The sequence below is a fragment of the Rattus rattus genome, chromosome 17 (assembly GCF_011064425.1).
Source record: "Rattus rattus isolate New Zealand chromosome 17, Rrattus_CSIRO_v1, whole genome shotgun sequence".
NCBI classification, from domain to species: domain Eukaryota; kingdom Metazoa; phylum Chordata; class Mammalia; order Rodentia; family Muridae; genus Rattus; species Rattus rattus.
The window spans coordinates 8,097,862-8,116,609 of NC_046170.1; the positions used below are offsets into that span (position 1 = coordinate 8,097,862).

General features: G+C 39.8%; 1 pseudogene; it reads right to left on the reverse strand.

The window, feature by feature from the left end:
• Positions 1 to 647: 647 nt before the first annotated feature.
• Positions 648 to 18,740, reverse strand: LOC116886596 (annotated as a pseudogene).
• Positions 18,741 to 18,748: the final 8 nt, after the last annotated feature.

Genomic DNA, 18,748 nt, shown 5'->3' on the forward strand with positions numbered 1-18,748 from the left:
AATGGCTCATCATTGGAGGTGTGTGTGTGTGTGTGTGTGTGTGTGTGTGTGTGTGTGTGTGTGTGTGTAAAACAGGAGGTCAGTAACAGTGTGTGTGCCTCCTGTGTTTCCATCCATTTCCTTCACAGCCTTTAATCAGCTTCGTATTCACTAACTTTATTTCTATGAATTTTCCCTTCATGTCTGGGATCCCATAGTTCATCCCTTTCCATTTTGGAAAAGTTTCACTTATTAATCTGGAAATGTTCTTCAATAATAATGTCATATAGTAAATATGAAGGTCATTGCCCTTAGGGCATTTGGGGGTTTAAATAGGAATGGCTTCCACTGACTCAGGTGTTTGAATGCTTGGCTAATACAGAGTGACACAAGTAGGAGGTGTGGAGTAGGTGTGATCTGGTTGGAGGAGACTGTGGAAGAGGGCAATGGAGTCTCCTATGGTCAAGTTATGACCATTGTGGTACCTATTCCCCTTCTGCAGCCTGTGGATCAAGATGGATACTTTTATTTTTTCATTTTTTTCTTTTCTTCTTTTCAAGTCAACATTTTTATTATCAGTTACATGCTTTACAGGAAAATGTGTGGAGAATGGGTCAGAAACTCTAGGTTCCCACATATTCTACTCACACAGTTGTGGGGATGCCACTTCAGGCACAGCAGAGGCACTTGTCTGAAGTCTCTTTGCATATGCAGCCCTGGGAGCACTTTGCACAGCCCAAGGGGCAGCAAGAGCATCAGTTTTCCTTGCAGGAGGTACATTTGCACATTCTTTGCATTTGCAGGAGCTGGTTTAGGAGCAGGATCCAACAGAGGAGCAGGAGCAGTCGGGGGTCCATGGGGAGTGAAAGGTGGTTGAAGGTCCAGGAATGATGGGTGTGAAGAGACAACTTCCAGTAGATAGGTAGGGCCCCCAATTGAGGGATGGGGCCACCCACAGATCTCAAAAATTCTAACACAGTATTGTTCCTATCTAATGGAAATGCAGGGACAAAACATGGATCAGAGACTGAAGGTAAAGTCATTCAGAGGCTGCCCCACCTAGGGATCCATCCCATCTGCAGACACAAAACCCAGACACTATTGCTAATGCCAAGAAATTCTTGATGACAGGAGCCTGATATAGCTGTTCCCTGAGAAGTTCTACTAGCAGATACAGATACTCACAGCCAATTATCACACTAAGCCCTGGAACTCCAATGGAAGAGCTAGGGGAAGGACTGAAGGAGCTGAAGGGAATTGCAACCCCATAGGAAGAACAATATCAACTAACTGGAACACTCAGTGCTCCCAAAGATTAAACCATGAACCAAAGAATAAATACTTAGATGGGTCATTGGTTCCAACTACATATGTAGCAGAGGATTGCCTTATCTGGCATCAGTGGGAGTGGAGGCCCTTAGTTCTGTGGAGACTTGATGCCCAGTATAGAAGGATGCTAGACCTGTAAGGCAGGAGTGGACAAGTGGGTGGAGGAGTACCCTCAAAGAGCCAAAGGGAAGGAGAGAGGAGGGATGAGATGGGGGTGTCTGTGGAGGGATAACCAGAAAAAGGGCTATCATTTGAAATGTAAATGAATAAAAAGATTTACAAAAATGATGGACATCTTTGATCTCTGTTTCTGGCAGTATGTCTGGGTGGATGGTGTAATGCATGATGATGATGATGATGATGATGGTGGTGGTGGTGGTAGTGGTGGTGGTGGTGGTGGTGGTGGTGGTGGTGGTGGTGGTGGTGAGGAAGTAGTAGGAGGAGGAGAAGGAGAAGAAGGGGAAGAGGAAGAAGAAGGAGGAGGAGGAGAAGAGGAAGAAGAGAAGGAGGAGGAGAAGAAGGAGGAGGAGTAAGAGGAGAAGGAGAAGGGAAGGAAGGGGAAGGGGAAGAGGAGGAAGAGGGGGAGGAGGAAGAGGAGGAGGAGGACAGTAAGCTAGTCGAAATTAAATATTTTCCTTTAAAAAATTTGCCAGGCATATACCCAAAAGATGCTCCAACAAATAGCAAAGACACATGCTCCACTATGTTCATCGCAGCCTTATTTATAATAGCCAGAACCTGGAAACAACCCAGATGCCCTTCAACAGAGGAATGGATAGAGAAATATGGTACATCTACACAATGGAATACTACTCAGCTATAAAAAACAATGACTTTGAAAGACCCCCGAAGGGAGCCCCCCACTCAAATCTCGGGAAAGGCACGCACCCAGTAGGACACAGACACCGACCTGCTGCAATCACACGAGGAAGTTTTATTGTAAGCGAGATGAAACGAGAGCTCAGGCCAGCATGCTGGGGTCGAGACTCATACACCACACAGGGAGTAGAGGAGTTAGGACCCGACCTGACTTTTCACAGAGCTTATAAAGGAAAAAACCACAAACCAGGGGAGCAAGAGGGAGGAGGGGGAATTCAAAACCATAAACAGCCCATACAGTTGGGTCATATACTAGTCATGTGTAACACCAGGCAACACACCCAGGGCTTTGTGACATTGTGATTAGGGGTAGTGACATTTTACAAGGCCATTGGGACATTGTGGCCGGAGACTATGGGTCATTGTGGCTGTTCCAGGAAACTTTTCATGCAAGAATGTTCCGGGAACCATTGTACAGCAAGGGAGGGTGAAAAGTTCATGTTCTCACAGACCCCACTTCTTCTTTTTTGGGTACAGACCCAACTTCTTCTTTTTGGGTAGTTAGGCGGCTTATTATTAATTTTTAATCCTTCAACTTCATAGGCAAATGAAATTCATAGGCAAATGGATGGAACTGGAAAATATCATCCTCAGTGAGGTAACCCAATCACAGAAAAACACATATGGTATGCATTCACTGATAAGTGGATATTAGCCCAAATGCTCAAATTATCCTAGATGCCTAGAACACATGAAACTCAAGAAGGATGACCAAATGCGAATGCTTCACTCCTTTAAAAGGGGAAAAGAATAACCTTCAGAGGGAATAGGGAGGCAAAGTTTAGAAGAGAGGCAGAAGGAACACCCATTCAGAGCCTGCCCCACATGTGGCCCATACATATACAGCCACCCAATTAGACAAGATGGATGAAGCAAAGAAGAGCAGGATGACAGGAACCGGATATAGATTTCTCCTGAGAGACACAGCCAGAATATGGCAAATACATTAAGCGAATGCCAGCAGCAAACCACTGAACTGAGAACGGGACCCCATTGAAGAAATCAGAGAAAGGACTGAAAGAGCTTGAAGGGGCTTGAGAGAGACCCCATATGAACAACAATGCCAACCAACCAGAGCTTCCAGGGACCAAGCTACTACCCAAAGACTATACATGGACTGACCCGGCTCCAACTACATAGGTAGCAATGAATAGCCTAGTAAGAGCACCAGTGAAAGGGGAAGCCCTTGTTCCTGCCAAGGTTGGACCCCCATTGTAGGTGATTGTTGGTGGGGGGGGCGAAAATGGGGGGAGGATAGGGAGGGGAACACACACATAGAAGGGGAGGGGGAGGGGTTAGTGGGATGTTGGCATGAAAACCCAGAAAGGTAATAACAATTGAAATGTAAATAAGAAATACCCAATTTAATAAAGATGGAGAAAAAAAGTAAAAATAAAAAAATTGCCATGGTCATGGTTTCTCCTCACAGCAACAAAATCCTAGTATGATAACTTTTCTGGTTTAATGCAGTTTTCCCCCAACAATACATGTTTTATAGTCTTGGTCCTTGCTGTTTCTTCATCAAGAGTATTGGTGCTTTAATGAGCTAGGAGCTACATTGTGAAAGCTTGTGTTTTTGGCATGGATTATAACAGTTCTCACTAGGCACTGTGTTCTTGTAAGAACCATTTCGGTAAAACAAGCCTCATCGCAGAATCTCTGGCTTCTTGCTTGGTGAAATGATTCTTCTCTTCTATATATGTTCCCACCACTGTTATCCTATCTCCAATCAATTCTTCTCTAAAGATAGTCTGATTGTAGTAACATACCTGTGATCCCTTGAACTTTGGGCTAGGTAGATGTCTTTTTTTTTTTTAACTAGAGTAGTCTGTTTTCCAGATTTCATTATGGTGAATACTAGCTAATACAGCAATATATATTTAAGCAATGATTTAAAATAGAGGAGTTATCAAGTATATAATTTTCTATACACTAAAACAATTGAATCAAAATGAGAAGGGGGTTCATGGCAAATATTGCCAATAAAGGTATTTTTAATACATATATGTAACATGGAAATTGATTACTAGTAATCTAAGGTACCTGAAGTTACAATTTTATGAGATATGTAAAACCTGATCATTCATACCTGTTGAAATCAGTTATGTTACTATAACAGAAGCATAAATACTGCATTTATAAACGACAAAGTTACATTTCTCAAAATTCTGAAAGCAACCTTTTTTTAACACAGAGATGTCTGTATTGGATGAGATCTCTGTCCTGGGCCCTCATGTGTGGAGGAATTCTGTCTTCCTTTGGCCAAAGGTAGATTCTGTGACAAAACTCCTTGATTAGATCCTTTTATAGGATAACACTTCTATAAATCAATATGGGCAACTGGAAGCTGGAAGGATCACATTCAAACACAGCAATGCTTCTCACTGTTCCATATTTAACATATTGTTCATTTTTTTGTCGGGATACTGAACACTTCTTAACATGAATACACAGGGTGATTTTTCAGGAGATTGGGAGAATTTAACTACTCTGTGAGGACAAAATTTCATAATTTGTCTATTTTGAAATTGTGAGGTACTGCAAACATCAGTTATGTTCTATAACACCAGTCCTAGTAACCTGATTATCTTGGGCATCATATTTTGGTCTTTGAGACACACTTTATCTTTCCCCCTTATCTGTGAAGTAGAATTTTACTATTTGTACAGACTATACCTGAACCTATGATCTTGATTCTCCATCCTACCCACTTGGTGGGATTATTTATCTATATCATTCCCAATGCTGGGAATTGCTTTACAATTAAACAATTTACAATTTAAACAAGGAAAATATTAATCTTTCAAAACTCATAGGAGAATAAAACTATAAAAATGTTCTAAAGTCCTGGTACACATACAAATTCTTCCACACATGTCAGAAATAATTTTATATAATGATTCTATTTGTTCTTTTAGTCATTTAGTTGAAAAGCAACAATAAGATTCACCAAAAGACCAATTTCCATATTGTGAAAATAATTTAGTCACTTCGCAAAACAGCTACATCTCATGTATAAATATATGCATATATGCATAACACCATATGTTTTAAATGCATACATTCATTTTATTTATATATGACTATCTGTGGTTTATTCTTAGGTAATTTTTCCACAAATTTATACCAACTATAAGAAAAGTAGAGCTCTGAACACATTACCTTCGCTAGAGCTCTTTTGTCTTTAGGATATTTGTAAAGCTCAGATATCGAGCCAGATTACTATGTAGTTACATTCAGGGTCAGATAAATGAGATAATGAATGTGAATAAGGCTAAGACCTTACAGTTTATGTTAGACCTCCAGATGAATTCTTCTTAGCAAGGACACTGTGCAAATTCTCCCCCAATTCTCTGTTGTTCTCTTTCTTTGTACTAACAGTTATGGTTAATCCTTTCAACCACTCGCACTTTAGGTAAAATGCAAAGAAAGAGGTCAGTGTTTACTGAAGATATTACAAATGCTAGACATTCTTGTAATACTAGTAAAGTGCTTTTAATTCTGTTTTGTCTAGATGGAGTCTGTGATGACCGTTGACTGGTCCCCTCCTCTCTCCTGTTTCCTAATTTATTTTCTGCTCCAAGTCCTCTGGGCATCACACTCTAGGTAAATCCTTGGAATTTAAGTTAGTTTAGATGGGTAAGTTTAGATAGACTCACTCATTACATGTTTTCTTATTTTTTAACTCTAGATGATGATGGAGAATGTACTTTTCTGTAGGAGGTTCTTGAGGTACAATCACTGGATGAAGTCAGCTCCTTTGCCCACTGTAGCTATGATGGTTCATTACGTGAATGACAGAAGATTTTCTTTCATTGTGCTATGAGTAAACACATAATCTCCAGGGATAGAAGACAGCTTTACTCTCAGATAGAGCTCGCTCGTTTTGAGCTTAACTTGCTTTTTGTTTGAACACATCTATATCCATAGAGGAGAGAACCCATTCCTAGCTCTGAATGTTTGTGACATTGCTAATGCTAGCATACCTTTATTCTTTAGGAAACTCTCACCCATAACTTGGAGGTTAACCTTCATTTAGTCTGCAAGAACCAAGCAAGGACACAATGTACATATGCAACTTACACTGTGGTATAATATGTTTATGTAATATGTTATATGTTATATAATATGTTTATATAACATTGACTGCTTCTTCAGTGATTTCTTATATTGGGATTCCATTTTACATTTTAAGAAAACAAGAACAATCTTCCTAGGACCCCACTGTATGGGCTATTAAATGGGCACTGAATATGAAGGATTGACAGTGTTCTCAGTCTAGAGGCATCGAGACTTTCTTCTGTCTTGTGTTTTCCTTCTGTCGTGGAGCTTTGCAATTTGTGGGTCTCAAAAACACAAGAGAGCCAGAGAGTGACAAGAAGGGTATGCAAAATGTTTCATCTATTTGTGCCCTTAAATGGAATTGAAGCCCTTTTGACTTTATAACAGATGGAAGCAAAATATTTCTCCTATTGATTATTGTTTTGAAAGTGCTCACAGTTTCAATTAAAACATATACGTAAGAAAGAACACAGCGTATATAAATTTGTGATTTTCTCCAGAACTTTAAATGTAGCCAGTCATTATCTTGGGCCAAGGTCTCTTAGTTTGGTTTTTTAGATCTGTCTTTCTATACCTGTGAATATGTCTGATATATTTGCATAAGATAGCGCTTAAAGTTTTGCTAATTTAGACCCTTACAGCTTCCAAGCAATAATTTCTCTTGCAGACACTAGACAGTTGCCTAAAGTATAATCTATGAAGACTACTCAACTGTTTGTACATCTCGTTAGTTAGTTCCTGGAAAGTAATTACTCAAGAACTAGTGTTCTCTGTTGTCATGGTAGCACATCTCATGACTTCCCAGACCTCTCCTTCCTAGATGTTGCCAAGTTCTTAAGTGTTTGCCATCATTTGCACCTCTCTGGGGGAAATGAGACAGACCCTGGATCTTCCATTTCATGTTTTTACTGTGGTATAGGCAGGATCCTCTCTCCTGTATCATACAAAATGTAAATGGTTTGGTGATCAAGAGAGATTAGATGTCTCTCCCCCTCCTCCCTTCTCTCCTTTCCTGCATACAGCAAAATCAATGTCAAACTTAGAAAGATTGGAAATCGCAATCACACATGGATGCATACTGTACTGAATGATTATACCATGGAAACCACAATGGTCTCGGGCTGTGCTACGCTTTTGCTAAGTGAATTGGATAGTCTTTTCTTGCAATCTGTTTTCTGTCTCATAAAATAGGCACAGAAGTAAGTTCTAGGGATCTTGTATAGATCAAAATAGTTCACAGCTGGTTCCTGACTTTTCTTTCTCTCTTCCTGGAACTCTGACCTGCCAAAGTTGACAAAATGGAGATGTGGAGAGTCACAGTCAAAGTGGTTGAATCATGTAGTTCGGAATGACTACCTTGCTGGTCATGAGTTTTGTACAAATTTTGTGGACTGGAACGGACTGGGTGTGTATAGAGAGGTAATTCAATAATGGGATTTAATACAGTTTTAGTGCTTGCTCTCTCAAACTCTGTTTAAGTCTTGGGGCATGGTGTACCTGACATAATTCTCGTAAGAATCCTACACAAAAAACATCAGCATTGGTTTTTCTTTCACAGGGATGTGACCGAGTACAGGGAGATATATTACCTGCCGAGTGTAATTAAGAAAATTAAATGGGCAGTGGAACTTAGGCTAGGCCATCCTGGCCTGAGATAGACTGTACTCTCGGTAACCGTGTTCTGCTTGGAGTCACAAAGCAGAGATGTACCTGCAGAGGTACCTGCAGAAGAAACAACAGCATCACAAGATGTGTTTATCCAGACTCCTACCTCCTTTCTCCACAAAGTCCAATATGAATTTTACAGAAAATAAAGACACCTTTTTTGAATCTTAAGTTGCTTGAAATTATGTGAGTGATATGCTGACTTAGAGCCTTATTATCCTGTGTTACCTTTGTGTTGTACCTACTCCTATAGTGGGAACATTTAAAAGTCTCTGTCTCTGTCTCTCACTCTTTGTCTCTGTGTCTCTTGTCTCTATGTCGATCTCTGTCATTCCCCCTTCTCGGTCTCTGCATATCAATCTGTCTCCCTCTATATCTCTCTGTCTCTGTCTTTCTCTTTCTCTCTGCCTCTCTGTGTGTATGTGTGTGCACATGAGTGTGTACTTATGTGTTTGTGTACAACACGGGAAGAAGAACCTGTGAAGATCAGAGGAGGATATTAGATTCCCTACAATTGGAATTATACCTAAGAGTGAGCTTCCATGTGGATACTGGGAAGCAAGGAAAGGTAACACTCTCCCTTACTTACATTAGTACTTATAGAAGGTTTATTCTCATACACAATTGCAGAGTAAAATGCAGAGTCTCAAAGCCCTTGCATATGATAAGTTAGCATCTGTACTTTACATCCTACGTTGCACATGCATTCCAACAACTTTCTAGGCGACTTAAAAGACTAAACAAAGACACTGTGACTTTTGTGTTTATTGGATGGTTTGCATTGTACAGATGGAACATATCTGCATATTTAGTAGAAACATGACTAAGGAACTAAGATTGCTTTAATATTATTCATTAATTCCTTTTACTTTATCACCAGGTCCTAATTACACAGAGAAGGTATTTCATTACGGACTTTCCATACATTCACATAACGTGGTTAGATCAGTTTAAGGAATCAAAAAACGTAAAGCCTACCAACTTTGTGTGTCCAGCACAGTCATCCAATCCTAACACTTTAAATTTCATTAATAGATATAAAAATGCCTTCCATACTGAAAGGAATAAATCTAGAATTTAGTTCTTGTGTGCTTTTCCTCTCCCTCACCTTAGTTTCAGTACCCCCCCATCTTCCTTAAATTGGATATTTCTTATTTACATTTCAAATGTTATTACGTTTCTCAGTTTCCAGGCCAACATCCCCCTAACCCCTCCTCCTCCCCTTCTATATGGGTGTTCCCCTCCACATCCTTCCCACATAACCGCCATCCCTCCAACAATCCCGTTCACTGGGGGTCCAGTCTTGGCAGGACCAAGGGCTTCCCCTTCCACTGGTGCTCCTACTAGGCTATTCATTGCTACCTATGAAGTTGGAGCCCAGTGCCATCCATGTATAGTCTTTGGGTAGTGGCTTAGTCCCTGGAAGCTCTGGTTGGTTGACATTGTTGTCCATATGGGGTCTCAAGCTCCTTCAAGCTCTTCCAGTCCTTTCTCTGATTCCTTCAACGGGGGTTCCCATCCTCAGTTCAGTGGTTTGCTGCTGTGATTCGTCTATGTATTTGCTGTATTCTGGCTGTGTCTCCCAGGAGAAATCTACATCCAGTTCCTGTCAGCCTGCAGTTCTTTGCTTCATCCATCTTATCTAGTTTGGTGTATTATATGTATGGTGTATCTGTATGGGCCACATGTGGGGCAGGCTCTGAATGGGCATTCCTTCAGTCTCTGTTCTAAATTTGCCTCCCTATTCCCTCCTAAGGATATTCTTGTTCCCCTTTTAAAGAAGGAGTGAAGCATTCACATTTTGATCATCCGTCTTGAGTTTCATTTGTTCTAGGCATCTAGGGTAATTCAAGCATTTGGGCTAATATCCACTTGTCAATGAGTGCATACCATGTGTGTTTTTCTATGATTGGGTTACTCACTCAGGATGATATTTTCCAGTTCCATTCCTTTGCATACGAATTTCATAAAGGAATTGTTTTTGATAGCTGAGTAGTATTCCATTGTGTATACTACATTTTCTGTATCCATTCCTCTGTTGAAGGGCATCTGGGTTCTTTCCAGCTTCTGACTACTATAAATACGGCTGCTATGAACATAGTGAAGCATGTGCCTTTATTATATGTTGGAGCATCTTTTCGGTATATGCCCGAGTGGTGTAGCTGGATCCTCAGGTAGTGCAATGTCCAATTTTCTGAGGAACCTCCAGACTGGTTTCCAGAATGGTTGTACCAGTCTGCAATCCCACCAACAATGGAGGAGTGTTCATCTTTCTCCACATCCTCCCCAGCATCTGCTATCACCTGAGTTTTTGATCTTAGCCATTCTCACTAGTGTGAGGTGAAATCGCAGGGTTGTTTTGATTTGCATTTCCCTAATGCCTAAAGATGTTGAACATTTCTTTAGGTGTTTCTCAGCCATTCGATATTCCTCAGCTGTGAATTCTTTGTTTAGCTCTGAACCCCATTTTTAATAGGGTTATTTGTCTTCATGCAGTCTATCTTTGTGAGTTCTTTGTATATTTTGGATATAAGCCCTCTATCTGTTGTAGGATTGGTAAAGATCTTTTCAAAATCTGTTGGTTGCCATTTTCTTCTAACAACAGTGTGCTTTGCCTTACAGAAGCTTTGTAGTTTCATGAGATCCTATTTGTTGATTCTTGATCTTGGAGCATAAGCCACTGGTGTTTTGTTCAGGAAATTTTCTCTAGTGCCCATGTGTTCCAGATGCTTCCCCACTTTTCTTCTCTTAGTTTGAATGTATCTGGTTTGATGTGGAGGTCCTTGATCCACTTGGACTTAAGCTTTGTACAGGGTGATAAGCATGGATTGATCTGTACTATTCTACATTCTGACCTCAAGTTGAACCAGCACCATTTGCTGAAAATGCTATCTTTTTTCCATTGGATGATTTTGGCTCCTTTGTCAAAAAATTAAATGAGCATAGGTGTGTGGGCTCATTTCTGGGTCTTCAATTCTATTCCACTGGTCTATTTGCCTGTTTCTATACCAATACCATACAGTTTTTATCACTATTGCTCTGTAATACTGCTTGAGTTCAGGGATAGTGATTCCCCCAGAAGTCCTTTTATTGCTGAAGATAGTTTTAGCTATCCTGGGTTTTTTGTTATTCCAGATGAATTTGCAAATCATTCTCTCTAACTATATGAAGAGTTGGATTGGAATTTTGATGGGCATTGCATCGAATCTGTAGATGGTTTTTGGTAAAATGGCCATTTTTAGTATATTAATCCTGCCAATCCATGAGCATGGGAGATCTGTCCATCTTCTGAGATCTTCTTTAAATTCTTTCTTCAGAGGCTTGAAGTTCTTATCATACAGATCTTTCACTTGCTTGGTTAAAGTCACACCAAGATATGTTATATTATTTGGAGCTATTATGAAGGGTGTCATTTCCCTAATTTCATTCTCAGCTTGTTTCTCCTTTGTTCAGAGGAATTCTACTGATTTATTTGAGTTAATTTTATACCCAGACACTTTGTTGAAGGATTATATCAGGTTTAGTAGTTCTCTGGTGGAACTTTTGGGGTCACTTAATTATGGTATCATATCATCTGCAAATAGTGATATTTTAACTTCTTCTTTTCCAATCTGTATCCCCTGAATCTCCTTTTGTTGTCTGATTGCTCTGGCTAGGGCTTTGAGAACTATATTGAATAAGTAGGAAGAGAGTGGGCAGCCTTGTCTAGTCCCTGATTTTAGTGGGATTGCTTCAAGTTTCTCTCCACTTAGTTTAATGTTAACTACTGGTTTGCTGTATATGACTTTTATTATGTTTAGTTATGGGATTGAATTCCTGTTCTTTCCAGTACTTTTATCATGAAGGGATGTTGAATTTTGTCAAATGCTTTTTCAGTATCTAATGAAATGATCATGTGGTTTTTATCTTTCATTTTGTTTGTGTAGTGGATTATGTTGATGGTTTTCCTTATATTAACCCATCCCTGCATACCTGGGATGAAGTCTACTTGATCATGATGGATGATTGTTTTGATTTGTTCTTGGATTCAGTTTGCAAGAAATTTATTGAGTATTTTTGTATTGATATTCATAAGGGAAATTGGTTTGAAGTTCTCTTTCTTTGTTGGGTCTTTGTGTGGTTTAGGTATAAGAGTAATTGTGGCTTCATAGAAGGAATTCGGTAGCGCTCTGCCTGTTACAATTTTGTGGAATAGTTTCAATAGTATTGGTATGAGGTCTTCTATGAATGTCTGGTAGAATTCTGCACCGAGCCCATCTGGACCTGGGTTCTTTTTGGTTGGGAGACTTTTAATGACTGCTTCTATTTCTTAAAGAGTTATGGGATTGTTTAAATGATTTATCTGTTTCTGATTTAACTTCTGTACCAGGTGTCTGTCTAGGAAATTGTCCATTTCCTCCAGATTTTCAAATTTTGCTGAATATAGGCTTTTGTAGTAGGATCTGATGATTTTTTGAAAATTCTCTGATTCTGTTGTTATATCTCCCTTTTCATTTCTGATTTTGTTAATTTAGACACACTCTCTGTGTCCTCTGGTTCATCTGGCTAAGGGTTTATCTATCTCGCTGATTTTCTCAAAGAACCAGCTTTTGGATCTGTTGATTCTTTATACAGTCCTTTTTGTTTCTACTTGGTTGATTTCAGCTCTGAGTTTGATTATTTCCTGCCTTCTACTCTTCCTAGGTATATTTGCTTCTTTTGTTTTCTAAAGATTTTAGGTGTGCTGTCAAGCTGCTGATATATGCTCTCTCCTGTTTCTTTCTGCAGGCACTCAGAGCTATGAGTTTTCCTCTTAGCACAGCTTTCATTGTGTTCCATAAGTTTGGGTATGTTGTACCTTCATTTTCATTAAATTCTAAGAAGTCTTTAATGTCTTTCTTTATTTCTTCCTTGACTAGATTATCATTGAGTAGAGCATTGTTCAACTTCCATGTAAATGTGGGCGTTCTTCCCTTATTGTTATTGAATACCAGGTTTAGCCTGTGGTGGTCTGATAGGACGAATGGGATTATTCCTTCTTTCTGTATCTGTTGAGGCCTGTTTTATGACCAATTATATGGTCAATTTTGGAGAAAGTACCATGAGGTGATGAAAAGAAAGTATATCCTTTTGTTTTAGCATAGAATGTTCTATAAATATCTGTTAAGTCCATTTTGTTCATAACTTCTATTAGTCTGTCTATGTCTCTGTTTAATTTCTGTTTCCATGATCTGTCCATTGATGAGAGTGGGGTGTTGAAATCTCCTACTATTATTGTGTGAGGTGCAATGTGTGCTTTGAGGTTCCTTTTATGTATGTAGGTGCCCTTGTATTTGTAGCATAGATATTTAGGATTGAGATTTCATCTTGCTGGATTTTTCCTTTGATGAATATGAAGTGTCCTTCCTTATTTTTTTTGATGACTTTTGGTTGAAAATCGATTTTATTCGAAATTAGAATGGCTATTCCAGCTTGCTTCCTCAGACCACCGGCTTGGAAAGTTGATTTCCAGCCTTTTACTTTGAGGTTGTGTCTGTCTTTTTCTCTGAGGTGTGTTTCCATGCAAAATGCTGGGTCCTCATTATACATCCAGTTTGTTAATATGTGTCTTTTTATTGGGGAATCGAGTCCATTGATGTTGATAGATATTAAGAAATAGTGATTGTTGCTTCCTGGTATCTTCTTATTTGGAGGTGCAATTATGTTTGTGTGCTTGTCTTCTTTTTGTTTTGCTGCAAAATGATTCGTTTCTTGCTTTTTTCTAGGGTGTAGCTTGCCTCCTTTTGTTGGGCTTTACCATTTATTATTCTTTGTAGGGCTGGATTTGTAGAAAGATATTGTGTAAATTTGGTTTTGTCATGGAATATCTTGGTTTCTCCATCTATGTTAATTGAGAGTTTTGCTGGATACAGTAACCTGGACTGGCATTTGTGTTCTCTTAGGGTCTGTATGACATCTGTCCAGGATCTTCTGTCTTTCACAGTCTCTGGTGAAGTCTGATGTAATTCTGATAGGTCTGCCTTTATATGTTACTTGACTTTTTCCCTTATTTCTTTTCTGGTTCAATCTATTTAGAGTTCTATAGGCTTCTTGTATGTTTATGGGCATCTCTTTCTTTAGGTTAGGGAAGTTTTCTTCTATGATTTTGTTGAAGATATTTACTAGTCCTTTGAATTGGAAGACTTCACTCTGTTCTATACCTATTATCCTTAGGTTTGATCTTCTTATTGAGTCCTGGATATCCTGTATGTTTTGGGCCAGTAGCTTTTTCCATTTTACATTATCTTTGACAGTTGTGTCGATGATTTCTATGGAGTCTTCTGCTCCTGAGATTTTCTCTTCTATCTCTTGTATTCTTTTGGTGATGCTTGAATCTATGGCTCCTTGGCTATTCCTTTGGTTTTCTATATCCAGGGTTGTCTCCCTTTGTGCTTTCTTTATTGCTTCTATTTCCATTTTCAATTCCTTCACCTGTTTGATTGTGTTTTCCTGTAATTTTTTCAGGGATTTTTGTGATTCCTCTCTAAGGGCTTCTATTTGTTTACTTGTGTTTTCTTGCATTTCTCTAAGGGAGTTCTTTATGTCTTTCTTAAAGTCCTCCATCACCATGATCAAATGTGATTTTAAATCTAGGTCTTGCTTTTCTGTTGTGTTTGGATATTCAGTGTTTGCTTTGGTGGGAGATTTGGGCTCTGATGATGCCATGTAGTCTTTGTTTCTGTTGCTTGGGTTCCTGAGCTTGCCTCTTGCCATCAGTTTGTCTTTGGTGTTACCTTGTTTTGCTCTTTCTGACAGTGGCTGTACTGTCCTATAGGCCTGTGTGTCAGAAATGCTGTAGACCTATGTTCCTGTTTTCTTTCAGCCAGTTATGGGAACAGAGTGTTCTGCTTTCAGGTGTGTATTCATTCCTGTCCACTGGCTTTCAGCTGTCCCTGGGGGTGGGAACCAGAAGGGCCTACCCCTTCTTCTCCTGGGTCCCTCTGCACAGGGGGCCTAGGTGGTGCTAGGCGTTTTCCTCTAGAGTCAGAAATGTGGGCAGAGAGTAGTCTCCTCTGGTTTCTCAGGTGTGTCTGCCCCTCTGAAGTTCTAGCTCTCCCCCCACGAGATTTGGGTGCAGGGAGCTGTTTGACTCGGTCCCTTCAGATTCGGGCGCAGTCTGGACCTCAGGGCTCCTGCACCTTGACTTGCCCCTATCTTCCTGTGCCCTGAGGCCCTATACAGCTTCCTCTTGCCCACGGATGTGGGCAAAGGTTTGCAGAAGTGGCGGTCTCTCCTGCCCTGCAGTCTCAGGATTGCCCACACATCTGAGCGATCAGCTCGCTCTCCCAAGGGATTTGTAAGCAGGGAGCTACGGGCCAGAATCAGCGAGGTTTCTTAGTTTCAGTCTTATCATGTCCTTTCATGTTCTGAAAATGTGTAATGGTTTCAAGGCAGTTACACTGGAATATGTCCTTCCACTTTGGTTTCATTTATAATTTCTTATGAGGAGTTTAGAGATAAGCATCAATGGAGAGACAACAACAACATGAAGCCACATTCTTCTCCTTGTAGTTTGCCCCGTAGTTCACAGCTTTGAAGTTTGTTTTGTTTTGCTTTCCATCACTAGTTAGTGTTTACTGGGAGTGACAGATATGGCCAATATCTCAGAGAGTGCTCTATGGAAACATCACTCACTAAATTTTCCTTGATAACTAACATTTTATGAGACATTATGAAACTTAAGCACCTAACTCAGTGGTCTTAAAACTCCCAATATAATTCCAATAAAAGGAAGGATTTGTGTTTTATATGTGATTTAATAGATTATAATTTGTTTCCATCTTTAACTATTTGAATTTTAAATTTTCAAATGTCGACTTTGTAAAGGGAATGAAAGGACGCTTCTTTGTTTTTTGCTTGTTTTCTGGAATAATAAGATAATTTTAATCACTTTTTTTATATCTTCCTATACCAGCCTAAACTCTGAGCTATTATGGTGTACACAGAAATGCGTGAAATAATTCAGTATCTACCTTTCCCAATGTCTTTGGGAGAGTAGGATCAGGTGTGGGAGGAGACAGGGAGATGTACAAGGTTGGGAAATTGAACTGTGGTATATAGCAGTGGGGGATGGGGAACTGGCAGTAGCCACTAGAATGTTCCAGATGCCAGGAATGCAAGAGATTCCCAGGACCCAACAAGGATGATTTTCGCTGAATTACCTGACAAAGAGGAGATAGAACCTGTAGAGACCATATCCAGTGGAGAGGCACAGCCCACAGATGAGGGATGGGGCCGCCTACTGATCTCAAAAATTTTAACCCAGAATGGTTCTTGTCTAAAGGAAATGCAGGACAAACAGTGGAGCAGAGACTGAAGGAAAGGGTTATCCAGAGACTGCCCCATCTAGGGATCCATTCTGTCTGCAAACACCAGACCCAGACACTGTTGTTGATGCCAAGGAGCCCTCGCTTACAGAAGTATGTTATCGCTATCCCCTGAGAAGCTCTGTAAGAACCTGACCAATACAGGGCAGGTGCTTTCAGCCACCTGGTTATCACACTGAGCACTGGGACCCGAATGGAAGCCTTAGGGGAAGGACTGAAGGAGCTGAAGGGAATTGCAATCTCATAGGAAGAACAACAGTTATCAACCAATCAAACCATCCAGAGCATCTAGGAACTAAGTCATCAACCAAGGAGCACACATGGAGGGACTCATGGACCCAGCTGCTTATGTAACAGAGGATTGATTGCCTTATCTGGCATCAATTAGAGGGGAGGCCCTTGGTACTGTGGGTGCTTTACGCCCTAGAGTAGGGGGATTCTGGGGCAATGAGGAGGGGGTGGGTGGGTCAGGGAGCATTGTCATAGAAGCAGGGAACAGGATGGGATAGGAAGTTTATGGACAATATTTGTGATGTAAATAAACAAAGTAACCAATTAAAATAAAAATAATATACACCAGAAGAAAAGAACGACTTTAGAAAATTGAAGGAAAGACTGGAATGAAATAAGTTAATGGAATTCTGGGAAACTGAGGAAAACTGAACTAAAAAGCAGAGATGTGGCATACACCATCCGTAAAATACAGCTTAAGTTTATAATATACAAGACACTCCGGTGTTGCTATGTGAGGCCAGAGAAGGACACGGGATCCATTTTGTGAGAGACAGTGAGTTCTCACCAAGCACAGATTAAACAGTTTTATCTGCCCCACTGAGATCTCTGTATTTAAAAAGCTACTTTGAGTAGTTGTAACTATAAATGTATCAATCAGGAGTTGCCTAACGACAGACATATCTACTGGATCCTTGAGAAATAATTTAGTTTCATGATGAATTTCCTCAATCTGGAAACTAGAAATCCACTCTTCAAGCATCTCTCCCTTCTAAGAATGCACCTGACTTTCCAGCCATCTTGTCAGGTAGAAGGCCCCTCCTTTGTTTCCTTACAGTACTTTGTTCCTAATTATTTCAGAACATTGAACCACAAAGACCTGAATGAATTGTGAGAGGAATGTCCAAATAACTACAATTTAAAGAAAACACAAAATCTATTTGGTTTTCCAATAATGGGTTAGGGAATGACACAGCCACAAGGATCCATAACCCAGTCTGCTGCCTTTGAATTGTTAATGGATTTTGTCACAGCAAAAAGATATGGTGCTTGTTGATCCACCCATCATTGTTGCGTTCCAGAAGATAATTAAGAGCCAAGTTCTTAAAAGTCATATTTCTCTGAATGAGGACAGTTGGTGAAAAGTATGTTTAAAACTGCATTGCTATTTAAGTTAATTGAAAGTGGTTATATGGTCATATGTCACTTCTTTGCTAATGAGTATTATTGCAAAATACATAGCTTAAATAATTTGCAATCCTAGTAGTGTCTGAGTCCAGGTGTGCCCACATAAAAAAGAAGTCAGAAGGGCAGAACAAGGAGAATGGTCTTTTCCTGTACCCAGAGTCAAAGAAAGTGTTTAAAGAGACAAACAGGGCTAGCATATGATGTCTAGTGTCTTCTATTATAGGATTTTTTCATTTTTTAATGGATATATTCTTTATCTACATTTCAAATATTATCTCCCTTCCTGGTTTCCCTCAAGAAACTCCTTAACTCATCCCCCTCCCCCGGCGTCCATGAGAGGGTGCTTCCCCTCTCATCTATTCCCTCCTGCATTGCCACCCTGGTATTCCCCTAAACTGGAGTGTGGAGCCTCCACAGGACCAAGGGCTTCTCCTCTCATTGATGCCTATCAAGGCCATCCTCTGCTACATGTGCAGCTGGAGACATGGATTGCTCATTGTGTACTCTTTGGTTGGTGATTTAGTTTCTGGGAGCTCTAGGGTATCTGATTGGTTGATATTGTTCATCTTGTGGGGTTGAGAATCCCCTCAGCTACCTTAACTTACAGAACTGGAACTCCGGATGCTTAATCACATCCCATGGAATTTCCCCCTTTTAAGTTACTTTCTTTGAGATTATATAATTATATCATTTCTCCCTTGCCTATGCTTCCTCTGAACTCTAAAATATACCCCCTTAATCACTTTCAATTATATGGATTAGTTTTTCATTAATTATTGTTACCTGAAATAGTGATACAACCTGTTTAGTTGGCAGAATGTTACTGGAATATATGTTTTCTGAGCTGACTCTGGTATTGGATAACCGATAACAGGCAAAGATTATTTCTCCAACGCTCAACATTTCTTATAGTTTTCAGTGTAGGATTGAGGGCTTCTAGCCTTTCTCCAACCCACTTTTGCATATATAATATTGTCTTTATTCAGATAATAATTAAGAAACTCACCTCTTAGCATCATCCTTGGGGGTAAATTGTGCAGTGTACTCATTTTGGAGAACCATACTTATTT